This window comes from Mauremys reevesii, linkage group 12 (assembly GCF_016161935.1).
Source record: "Mauremys reevesii isolate NIE-2019 linkage group 12, ASM1616193v1, whole genome shotgun sequence".
In the NCBI taxonomy this organism is placed as follows: domain Eukaryota; kingdom Metazoa; phylum Chordata; order Testudines; family Geoemydidae; genus Mauremys; species Mauremys reevesii.
Window position 1 is genome coordinate 17,791,107 of NC_052634.1, and position 12,648 is coordinate 17,803,754.

Genomic DNA, 12,648 nt, shown 5'->3' on the forward strand with positions numbered 1-12,648 from the left:
GGGAGTGCGGGAGCTGAGCCCCGGGCTCAGCCCAGTGTCCCTGCAATGGGCTGGCTGGGGATGGGGCCGACCGGGCGCGGCGGGGGACAGAAGCCGCCGCCGCCGAGCGGCTCAGCGCAAGCCGGTAGCGGCGGCCCAGGCCGGCCCGCTAGAGGGAGCCAGGCGGGAGCCGGCGCGGGGCGGGGGCCGGGCCGGGCGGGGCCGTGACGCGCGGCGGCGGGCGGTGAGTATAGGCTGCGCGGCCCGGCCGGTGTCAGTGTGATGAAGATTGGCGTGCAGGTAAGCTGTCATTCAGCGCGGCCAGCGCGCACCCAGGGGCGGGCGGAGCCGGGCAGGGACCCGGCTGCGGGCAGGGGATGCTGGCGAGGGAGCCGGCCGCGCTGCGAGGCTGGGCAGAGGCGCTGCAGGGCAGGCACGGGCGGGGGGCGCGGGGCAAGGGCAGGCGGCGATGGGTAACCCCGCATGGGGGGCTGGCGGGGGCAGAAGACGGGTGCGGTCGGGGAGGGGGCAGGGAGTGCGAGGTCGGCCCGGGCTCGAGGGGCAGGAGGTGCGGCGGGGTGGGTGAGCGGTGCGGGGTAGGGGGTCCGGGATCGGAGGGGGCTGGAGAGGCAGGGGTTGTGGAGTCGGTGGAGGGCAGGGGTGCGGGGTCGGAGGGGCAGGGGTGCAGGAGGGGCAGGGGTGCAGGGACGGTGAGCGGTGGAGGGCAGGGGGTGCGGGGTCGGAGTGGCAGGGGTGCGGGGTCGGTGGAGGACAGGGGGTGCGGGATCGAAGGGGGCTGGAGTGGCAGGGGGTGCGGGATCGAAGGGGCTGGAGTGGCAGGGGGTGCGGAGGGGCAGGGGGTGCGGGGTCGGTGAGCGGTGGAGGGCAGGGGGTGCGGGGTCGGAGGGGGCTGGAGTGGCTGGGGGTGCGGGGTCGGAGGGGCAGGGGGTGCGGGGCGGGCGAGGCGCGGGGCAGGAGCGGTCGCTGGCTGAGGGGCAGAGGGCAGGACCGGCTGTTTCTGCGCTTGACTCCCTCCCCCTGGCTGCAGGAAGCTCCGGGCCGGGTTTCGCTGCCGGCAGCTGGGCAGGCTGCGGCTTGGGGCCCGGCTCCCTTCGCGGGCCAGGCTGGGGAGTAGCGGCGGGGCAGTGCCTGGCGGAGCGGCGGGCATGGGGGCCGGCTGGGCATGCGGAGAGCAGGCTGCGGGAGGCGCAGCTCCGGACCCTGGCCTGGGAACCGGGCCATGGAGGATGGGCTGCCCGGAGCCGCAGCTCTGAGCCCGGGGTTGCGGAGTTTGTGCGGGATGCGGGAGCGGGCTGAGGGGAGGGTTTCGGGGCAGCCTCGCCGCGCGGCGCTCCCAGTATTACCCCACTGCGATGGGCTGCGGACCCGGAGCTCCTGCGCCGGCGGCCTCCCAGGGTTAGTGCGGTCTGGGAGGGGAGAGCCCGGGGACCGGACAGGAACTGGGCTGAGTCCGCTGTTCTCCCCGGGCTGCTCAGCCGCTGCTCGCTGCGGACTGGGCAGCCCCCAGGCTGGCGCGTCTCGGCTGCCCGCGGCTCCGCTCCCCTGCCCTAGTCACCCGCGCCCCGGGGCCGGCCCCGATGCCTCCAGTAGCCCCGCTCACTCACCGGAGGGAAGGGGACCGGGTGCTGCCCAGAGCTGGGCCGGGAGCCGAGGATAATCGCTGCGGCCGAAGCCCGCTGCTCCTCGGGGACTGGCGGGGCTCAGCAGCGCGGCGGGCAGGCAGATGCGGACTCGCCCGCACGGCGGCTGCTCCGGGCTCGCTGCAAGCCAAAGCCCGCGGCAGCCGGGCTGGTGAGCGCCGCGTGTCCGGGCTGGCCGGGGAGCTCCGGCGCTCCACTGCGATGGTCTCCCTTGGCGAGCCTCCGGCGAGCTGCCTCTGGCACCGCGGGGCCGATCCCGCCGGCGGGCGCTGTGCGGAGCCCCGGGCGGGGGGCTGGCGGTGCTTGGGGCGCCGTGTGAGCGGGGCAGGCGGGGAGCTGGGTGCTCGGCGGCCCAGGCGGGGGGCCCGGGCCGTGCCCTGCGGGCACGCTGGTCTCTGTGCGGGCGAGAGGAGGAAGCTCCGCCAGGCGCGTCTCGCAGTCCGGCCCGTGTCGCTTGGGGCTCTCGGCTCGAGCGGTGCTGAGCTGAGCCAGGCTGGCGCTACGCGCTGCGGACCGGCGGGAGCAGCCCGCTCGGCAGCGGCTGTGGCTGCCCGCGGTGCCCTCCCCGGACCCCGCTGTACCCGCCGCGCCGGCTCGGTGGGGAGGGACTCGGAGCCCTTGGCTTGGAGCTGGTAGCTTTGTCCCGGCCGCTGTCTGGCTTGGCCCGGGGTGCGCGCAGCAAAACCGAAGGGTGAGTGAAATCCTGGGGCAGCAGCCACGTTAGTGCGGGAAGGGCGAGCGCCCTGGGCCCGATCACAGTCTCCCGGGTGAGTGAGGGCAAAGCTCGGCCTAGGGTCCGCGCCCACTCCCGGCTCCCCCAGAATCGCGCCAGTCAGGGGGTTATTCGGAGCCTGCTCTTCGTACCGGAGCGCTCGGCTGCACGGATGGGACCGTCCCCTGGCACGGGAGCGGCTGCTGCCCTGCGCGGGCCTTGCCCGCCTGTCACACCCGCCCCAGCCGGTTACTCGGTGAGTGCGAGGCCTGCCCACGCGGGGTTTGGCTGTAACTGACCCGCCTGCGGCTCCCAGCACATCAGGTGTGAGCCAGTGATGGGATCGGGAGAACCTCTGTCCTGGGAGCAGCAGATCCGACAGGCATGATAACTTCCGCGGCCGTCAGGAGAGGGTGGGACTGTGCCGGCTTTGGCACGGAGTGTGTCCCGTCTGGTGCTGTGCCCGGTCCGGGCCAATACGCGCTGGAGCCTACGCGTTGGGTTTGAAAGTGCTTAGGACCAAAGTGGAGAGAGGGCAGTTCGGTTGTGGTGTGCGACTAGGGAACGCCAAGAGCGAGCAAACAACGTGAATATGGGGGGGAATACATTAAACTTTAATCATGGCTTCGGTTTTACTAGTCTGTATGGGCTGAGAAGAAGAATCTTCCTCAAACGGGCTAAGGCGAGAAGATGAGATCAAGTGTCCTTCTACTAAACACACCTTTGCCTTTTCAAAACAGCTTTCTGCTTCTCAGAAGCTTTGTCTCCCCCATATTTCAGCCTTGCCTGGGTTTTTGAATGACCCTCTCGGGCTGTATCTCAAGTGAAAGGGGCCGAGCAGCAGTGCAGTAGCGGTTTCTTTTCCACGCTGTGATGCACGGGGCTGCTGAGAGATGTTTAAGTGAGCGATGCAGTTGCTGGAGGTTCAGAGCCAGAAGGGATGTGCCTGGGACAGGACGGAAAGTGTGTGGATTAAATTAAATGCAGAGCAGGTTCCAGGAAGAAGGAAGAGGGACTGGAGGAAGACAGGAAAAGGGATATGGAAAGTCCGCAAAATCAAACCCACTGATAGACTTGCCCTTTGCCTGGCTTGCTCAAGCGCTTTTTGGTGGCTTCCTGCAGATTGAACCGTGTGAGGGGCTGCAGTGCTTTGCTGAGAGCAAAGTTGTCAAAATATGTCACCTTGTGTACAGGAGAGAGCGTGAGTGTGAGACAGGGCCAGCGAGGGGATACAGGACAACTCTTTGTTTGAGTGCTGGTGCCCTGTTTCCATTGTTCCGGCAGTGCTGGGGCTAAGGACCTCCGCTCCAGACTCTCTGGATTCCGTTTTGAAATGAACCTTTTAAAATCGATTTGACAATTCTGTGCACACAGGGCCCTTGGCAGGTAATTACGAATGATGGTTGGTTTAGGTGCTAGCCCTGGATTCACAACTGTGTTGATCATGGGGCTTATTCGGTATGTTACGTGCCAGTTGAATTGACCTAGAATATTATAATGATGCAATATTCAAAATCTTGCCCTTTCGCCTGCAAGCCTGTGTTAGCCAGTGTGAATGGGAAGCATTTGTGGAAATCTCTGGAAGAACTGGATTTACTGATCTGGTGCTGTCTCTGAGGTCTCACTTCAGACCTTCTTCAATCTTGAGTTTTCACAAGTGGTGCAGAGGAGCCCCCTGCATTTTGCTTTCTTTATCCCCTTGTGTTCTGTTTCATATGGAGGACTGAGAGTCCTTTCTTACTAAGTGTGTCATTGCATTAGGTTATCTAGCTGAAGGCCTAGAAAACACAGGCTTCAGGTATTAGCACACCAGCCAGAGTCTGGTCCCCTTTCCACCAGGGCAAATCCAAAGTAACTAGAAGGTTTTTTTTTTAAGTATTTTAGATTATACCAGAGAGACTCTGGAGTAGCTGAGATCCAGGTTTGGTGCAGAGTTTAAATTAAACAAAACCCCAGTGGCATTAACACCAACGGTTGTAAAAGTTCAACTTCAGTGCAGTTTGCTTAAAGCTATGTCTCCTGGAGGCTTTTGTTTAGGTTGCAGCAGAGTTGGCCTTCCATGGTTTCTAGTTACATGAAGCTTCTATGAAGGGCCTTTCAGCTAAGATCTATCTCACTAAAAACACATCCCTCCATGTAACAAGAAACCCTAAACCAAGCAGGATATTTTAAAACTGAAGCAATGAAGATTAGATTAAGTCTCCTCCAAACAGCTCTGTTCTGTTATTATTTTTGGCTGGAATGTGGGGGAAGGCAGCTGTCTCTGACAAGTCTTGTGAGAGTCAGAATATATTTTAAATGTGGGGTGGAACAGCTTTGCTGTTGTAAATAATAAAATTGATTTTAAAAGTACTACAATAGCAAGTTCTGAAATGGCTGGTGCCAGTATAAAGCACATTTCAGTAGGACTTTTTGTGATTTTGTTTTTAATTAGAGGGGGTTGTGACCCCAGAACTAGCTTTAACCTATGAATCAGAGACCTTTAAATTGTTTATCTATTTGCACATAGTCACATATTCAGTTTCACTTTCTGGCCTTATTGAACATGCTTTATTCTCTAGTCATTAGTTTGAACTGCCTCCTTACATTTATCTGACCAGTAGGTTTTACTTTTTACTATTTTTACAGTTGACTTTAAAAGGGGATTCCCTGCATTAAATAACACTAGTAAGTGTGTGAGAGTCATTGTGGGGTGACTGCGGGCATTGCACAGTTAAGGTTGCAGTTCAATTTCCATTATGAGCCAGAGTCTGACTCCTTTTTTCCCCCATTCTCTTAAAAATCACAATGTCAAATTGGCCTCAGAATTAGTACGCTGACGCACAAAACAGTTGCGTACATTGAGGTGATTTGGACAAAGGGTTTCTGGATAATGACATGCTAAAGGGAGATTCACCTGGTTTTAAAAAGTCTTATGGTGACTTTTCCTCTTCATAGCATAAAATCAGGAAGAAGGAGTAGGAAATGACCCATTTCACTGAACTCCCAAGGCTGAGATCCAGCGCTCAGGATTAAAGTTTAGTTGATTAAAGTCTCGTTTTAAAAGATATTCATTGTGGAACTGGTAGCATCAGTATGGGCAGCTTTAGCACGCGGTGTCAAGGAGCTCCAGGAGCCCCAGGCCAAGATAGTCCAATAATCAGCAATTCTGGGCCCCTGACTTGGGTTGCGTTAAAGGTGCTGGAGTTTCAGAAAGGGCAGAGTTACCTGCCCTCTGAAAATTGAGCTCTTTAAAGCAGAAGGCTGTCTGGCTTCCATGAGCTGGAAGCCTCTTCATATGAGTTTTTGGTAGCAGGAGGGTGTCATGGGGCAAGTACACCCTGTCCCCGTTTGAGGGAGGAAAAGGGCATTGAAACCCTGTGGCCTGAGTCCACCTGACCACCCTTAGCCTCAGGGCAGTTGTCCTAGTGGCCAGAATCAATACAGTTGCCCTCCCTTACAAGGCTGTGTGGCTCAACGGCCAGAGTCCATATGGCTGCCCTCTCTCATAGGGTGATGCAGCCTGATGGCCAGTGAGGGGATGGGCCACCACCTGGTAGGGAAGGGGGGAGAGTAGCTAGGGTAGGCAGACAGAGGCCCTCGCTACTCCACCAGGTCCCAGCCCAGGGCCCTGTCAGCAGTGAGTGTACTCACTTCTGTGTCAGCAGGGATCCGACCAAAACACACTGACTTAGTTCCCAGTCCTCCAACTGAATCCTTGTCTAGTCTCCCAGGCTACTTCCTACCATGTCTTCCAGTGGCCTGGTCTCCTGGGGCTCTGGCCTGTGAAGCTCCCAGCAGTTCCAATGTCCCCTGGGTGTCCACCAGTAGCCAAATGTCTGTCCAGACCCTGGCAGGCTTGGCCTCCATGGTCTCGGGCTCCAGCAGCTCCCAGATAGGCATCTGCAACGGGCGTCCTCCCACCTCAATGGTCAGCCCAGACTGAGCTGGGCTACTCCCTTTTACAATGCTGCTCAAGTTGGAGCATGCCCGGCAGGAGCGAGGGGGTGTGGCTTCCTCTGCCCAGAGTGTGGGTTTATCCCCTTTGTCTCCAGTGTGGGGCACGTACACCCCCATCACAGAGGGGCAAGGGATGTTTTTCCCTGGCTTCCGCTGCACCCAGATCTTCCACCTGTCTTACCCTTTTCTGCAGTTTTGAGCACAGGTGCTGACTTTCCAAAGTGCTCCCCACAGAGCACACGAGCAGCCTGCAGGGATTGCCCTGGAGTGAGTTTTGGCCCCAGTGGGTGAAATGTGTTGATCACTAAAATGAATTCCCATTGGCATCACTGAGCTGAAAAGTGAGGACTGGGAGCTTGTTAGAACTCACATGATTTTTCACTCAGGTAGCCAAGCAGAAGCTTCTAACTTGCTTTAATATTGATTACACAGTCAGACGCTCTTTTATAAATAGCAGATTTTAGACCCTGTTGTTCTTTTTTATTATCATTTTATTTTATTAGCTGATCCAGGTTAGCGGTTTTCCTTTTTAGTCTCTTGTTGGGCTGCTCTACTGGCCTCTCACTTAGCAATGCGGTCACCAGCAAAAGTCGTGAGAAATTACAGTTGTCATTAACTGACCCCCACATTACAGATTCTTAAACCTTGGTGTCACTTACCTGGTTAAGGGTGTGGCAGCAACATCCACAGCACATTCAGCTCTGCTGGTGCAGTGTGTCCAGGTTTGTGGTGGGAGAGTGCCAAAACAGAGATGGGGATTGATCAGAAGTGGGTGGGACCATAAAATATAACACTGTGAGGCATTATACCATCAGGAAAAGTAGAATCAGAAACTCTGAGCAGAAATTAATGCTAACTTTGGCTGGAGCAGCAGCTGCACACGGGCAGGCAGGAAGAAGCAGTCTGGCTAAATGCACTTCACATTTACCAGCTCATTTAGAAGTCCAACTACAACGTGCAGCTCTCAAGAGCATCCTGCAGGTTTGTGACCCTCTCCAGAGTGCTGCACATCCCTACAGCAATGATCAGGGATAAACAGGGCTCAGTGCTGCTTGTGATCCTGTAGCCACTCTGCACAGGGATCTACAGAAAGTTTTTTCCTTGCCCTGCAATGTGATGTCCTCGCTCTGCTGGGCAGATTATAAGAAGCTTGTTGGTCAGTGGTCTGCCTGAGCTCACAGGACCCATTTTCCCTCCCCCCAGCTCTGCCAGAGTGAGCTAAGGCATTAGCAGTGGGTGCAGAGTGCTGACCTCACCATTGCTCCTCATTCAGTCACATTTTGAGACAACTGACCTGTGGGAGGAATTAGGAAGTCACAGCAGAGGATGGGGGAAGCCCTGGGGAGAAAGATCCACAGGGACTCCTACCCTGCCAGAGGGAGAGAATGAGTGGCTAGGAGTCAGCACATCACTACTGTCCTCCATAGCCAGTGGGGAGGAGAGGAAAGGCTCCTTTCTCATTGACAGCCCCTCCCCTATGGACAACAGCCTTGATCATTCAAGGTGCCGAACTCCCTGGTAGGAAGAAAGCTTCCTCCTAGTGGCTACATAAATCCTTCCCTAAGTGCTGCAACCCTGACTTCTGCCACAAACTGAGCTCTCAGTGATGAAATAAAAGAAATGGCTTAGCATTACCAGCTGGCCATGGCACTGAATTAAATAGCAAATAGTACAGCAGACCGCCATGCGTGTTAGACATTGAAGTCTAATTCAGTGGTTTAGAAAGCTTGCCCGCTTTGTGCAGCTGCAGAACTTTCAGTTAGCCGCAGAGTTCAGCACCAGACCCTGCAGGCAGCAGAGTGCAAATCAATACTATTGCTGGCTCTGCGTGGCCTTGTGTGATGGGGTGGACTAGGTCTGGAGGCCCCCTGCTGGGGGCCTTGAGGCCCTGCCACACCCTTCCCCAGAAAAGGGCAGTAGAGAGGTCCTCCAAGCAGCCTAGAGTGGCTGTGTGGGACGCAGCCAATCAGAGCCTAGGAGGCTAATAGAAGAGGAGCTGCAGGGGCCAGACTGTATTCAGTTCCTTGTTAGAGCTGGAGGAGGGTGGATGGTGTCTCTGGCTGGCTGCTGGCACTCCAGCAGGACAGGGCCCAGAGGGAAGGGTGACGAATGTGCTGGAGCCATGGGGAAGTGGCCCAGGGAATTGTAGTAACAATACAGTTTATTTAGAGGGACATGGTGGATGGCTGCTATGTATAGAGTCCCTGGGCTGGGACCTGGAGTAGAGGGAAAGCCACTGGGAAAGTGGCCTAGACTTTGATATACCCCAGAAGAGGAACTGAACTCTTTTAGTGGCCCAGCTGAAGAGCTGGCGCCAGAAAGGCCCAGTGTGGTGAAGAGTCTCCCAGGAGGGAGCTCTGGGGGATGTGAACACACACAAGGGCTGGGCCTGCATAAATAGCAGGGACAACTTGAAAGAGCTCAGAAGAGAGTGAAAGACAGTTTGAACCAGGGTACTGTGATAGGCCCTGCTGGACTGACTGAGGAGAAAGCCCACAGATAGGGCTGCAGATCAATGGACCTTACTAAAGGTGCTGAGAGAGGCCACCTGTTGGACGTATATCCTGGAAGGGGTTTGATTTTATCACACATACAGACTGAGTGACTCGGCTAGAGGCCTGAGTCACCGAAGATCCACCAGAAACAGAGAGTACAGGTACAAGCACTCGGCCAGGGGGTGCTTGTGAGAGGTGAATGCACCCCATTATACCTTGACTATAGTACTTTCATTTGTAACATGCAGGCAGAATCTTCCTTCGCTATTGCTCATGTACAGGAAAATTGTATCCAGTTATGTCAGCTCAGCCCTATGAAATTTCCAGAGAAACAAAGCATGAATAGACTGAGAAATACGCAGTCATCTCTCAAGCCTTCACCCCCGTTGGATAAACAAACTGATTCCAGTTTTCTTTTAACTCTCTAAAACTGGTATGCAAGTGAGCTGCAGGAGGGAAACTGCCTGTCCAAAACTCGGGGTAGGGTTGCAGTACTGTGTGGCATGTGTCATCCTTTTTCATAGAATCATAGAACTGGAAGGGACCTTGAGAGGTCATCTAGTCCAGTCCCCTGCACTCATGGCAGGACTAAGTGCCTCAGAGGGAATGAACAGAACAGGTAATCATTCAAGTGATCCATCCCCTGTCGCCCATTCCCAGCTGCTGGTAAACAGGCTAGGGACACCCAGGGGCGGCTCTAGAAATTACGCCACCCCAAGCAGGGCGGCGCGCTCGCCGCCCTTCCCCGGTCCCGCGGCCGGGGCAGAAGTGTCTGCGGCGGGTGCGCTGGTTCTGCGGCTCCGGTGGAGCATCCGCAGGCGTGCCTGCGGGAGCTCCGTCCGAGCTGCGGGACCAGCACACCCGCCGCAGTCATGCCTGCGGGAGCTCAAGCGGAGCCGCGGGAAGAGGGGACCCTCCGCAGTCATGCCTGCGGCAGGTCCGCTCATCCCGGGGCTCCGGTGGACCTCCCGCAGGCATGACTGCGGAAGGTCCGCCGGAGCCAAATGCCGCCCTGCCGGGACAATGCTGCCCCACGCGCCTGCTTGGCGCGCTGGGGTCTGGAGCCGGCCCTGGGGACACCCTCCCTGCCCATCCTGGTGAATAGTCATTGGCGGACCTATCCTCCATGAACTTATCTAGTTCATTTTTGAACCCTGTTATAGTCTTGGCCTTCACAACATCCTCTGGCAAGGAGTTTCACAGGTTGACTGTGCGTTATATGGGAAAAAAACTTCCTTTTGTTTGTTTTAAACCTGCTGCCTATTCATATCATTTAGTGACTCCTAGTTTTGGATTGTTATGACACTTACCTTGTTTCATGCCATACACTGGGGTGTGACCTCTTATGTGAGTGAACATAGATAGCAAGTTTGAGATGCTTCTCACTCTGACATCCCTCATATGTGCCACCAACTCCTACCACTCTTACTGCATAATGGTGCAATATAGAAGTCTAAAATTCCATATTTGGAAGAAATTAAATTCCTGATTGCTTGGAAGCAATAATTCTAATTATTGAATTTAAAAACGTTTATGGGGCAGTACACTGCTTAAGTGTCTCTCTGTGCAAGATCTGCCAATCCTAGGTATACAAACCGCTGCCCCCATTACATACACCGGTATAGGTCACCATATCAGTGAACAGTATTGGCCAGTAGTGGACATTTTTTGCAAAGAATTTCAGGGATAATCCATTATGGGATGGTCTATAAGGTTATCTAGACACAGCAGTCTCTGAGCACAAACATAAATATGCTTCAGATAATGCATTTCCTTATTAAGTAACAATCTCTGTAAGGAAGTCTCAGAGATAAGAAAATCATTTTTGTAGGCCAGTGTGTGTTCTGAGAGCAGAGAAAAGTACCCTGAATTAACAAAAGCCACTTAAATTTAGTTCCAAATGTAGGGCTGGCTTTTGGCTGAACAATGACCTTGTAATTCTGGAGTGCGGCTCTACTGGGTGAGATTGGCCTTTGTGAAAGGCTGTCATCTGGAAGGAGTTTAGCAGCCCTTAGGGCAAGCAGAGGCATGACATGGCCCTTTATTATCAAGCACATTCCACAGATCTGCAATACTAAGCAAGGTTGAGTCTGATTTGTACTTGGATGGGAAATTGAGGGACAGCTAGTGATTCAGTATATAAGAATGGCCATACTGAGTCAGACAAAGGTCCATCTAGCCCAGTATCCTGTCTTCCGACAGTGGCCAATGCCAGGTGCCCAGAGGGAATGAACAGAGCAGGTAATCATCAAGTGATCCATCCTCGGTCACCCATTCCCAGCTTCTGGTAAACAGAGGCTAGGGACACCATCCCTGACCATCCTGGTGAATAGTCATTGGTGGACCTATCCTCCATGAACTTATCTAGTTCTTTTTTGAACCCTGTTATAGTCTTGGCCTTCACAACATCCTCTGGCAAGGAGTTCCAAAGGTTGACTGTGCATTGTGTAGAAAAAAAACCCTTCCTTTTGTTTGTTTTAAACCTGCTGCCTATTAATTTCATTTGGTGACCCCTAGTTCTTGTGTTATGAGAATGAGTAAATAACACTTCCTTATTTACTTTCTCCCACCAGTCATGATTTTATAGACCTCTCTCATAGCCCACCTTAGTCATCTCTTTTCCAAGCTAAAAAGTCCCAGTCTTATCAATTGCTCCCATCTCCCCTAATCATTTTTTGTTGCCCTTTTCTGAACCTTTTCTAATTCCAATATATCTTTTTTGATATGGGGCGACCACATCTGCATGCAGTATTCAAGATGTGGGCGAACCATGGATTTATATAGAGGCAATATGATATTTTCTGTCTTATTATTTATCCCTTTCTTAATGATTCCCTACATTATTTACTGTTTTGACTGCTGCTGCACACTGAGTGGATATTTTTGGAGAACTGTCTACAATGACTCCAAGATCTCTTTCTTAAGTGGTAACAGCCAATTTAGACCCCATCATTTTATATGTATAGTTGGGATTATGTTTTCCAGTGTGCATTACTTTTCATTTATTAACATTGAATTTCATCTGATTGGCACCGCAAGCCTGGGAGGCGGGAGAAGCGAAGCAGTGACTGCGCGGTGGAACCCCTGAGCTGCCGGCGGCGCGCTGACCCAGGGCAGCTCAGACTCCCTCTCCCTTCCAGTGCAGCGGCCGCTGAAACGGCTTTAAAAAATTGGGGGGGGGGCGCTTTTTGGCACCCCAAAATCTTGGCGCCCTAGGCAACCACCTAGTTGGCCTAAATGGTAGCACCGGCCCTGTCTGTTTGGTTCAGTTTGTGTTAGGAGAAGTTCACTCACCATTAATAGCTCTGAGTGAGTTACAAGCCCAAACACCCAAGTGTATTGGCACCTCCACACTCCTGTGCTTTCCTTGCCTTTCCAGTGAACTTTCTGATTGCTCAGTGGTTTCTAGGTGCAATGGTGGGATGACTGGCAGCAAGAGAGCTGTATTTTGCCCTTTCCATCCTGTGCAGATTTGGAGGAACTTTCTTTAAATAGGAGTTCATATAAGTCTCTGAAATGGAGCCGTTTCTTTTTGTCTGATGGGGCAGAGGAGTTCTCTTTTTCTCTTGGAATGTCACGAAACATGAAGTGAAATTGTGGTGATATCCCACCAGTTACCATTCCATGGGAAATACAAGCTGTTGTGTGTGGCTCTCTTAGATTTACCTACGGCTGATAATTGGGGATACAACTTGATTGCTTTATTTCAATGCACTCTGCTCCATGGCAAAACTCAAGCTGAAGGCACCTGTAGGAAAACAGGCAGTGATGACCAGGTAATTTGATTGAGTTAGTTGTTAGCTTTGTTCTTACTTCTGTCCTAAACCCTTGGTGGCAATTGGTGGCAATTGTGCACTGCAAT

At 54.0% G+C, this 12,648-nt stretch overlaps 1 protein-coding gene across 4 annotated transcripts in view; it reads left to right on the forward strand.

The window, feature by feature from the left end:
• Positions 1-211: 211 nt before the first annotated feature.
• PKNOX2 (PBX/knotted 1 homeobox 2) overlaps positions 212-12,648 on the forward strand; it is a 655,223-nt gene continuing 642,786 nt past the window's right edge. For 2 of the 4 annotated variants that reach the window (XM_039496651.1, XM_039496659.1), the window contains exon 1: positions 212-279. The gene's annotated coding sequence lies outside the window, so the exon portion shown is untranslated. Of the gene's footprint in view, positions 280-1,366; positions 1,396-12,648 lie in introns of those variants that run through there. The other 2 variants (XM_039496654.1, XM_039496653.1) reach the window with 2 other exon arrangements.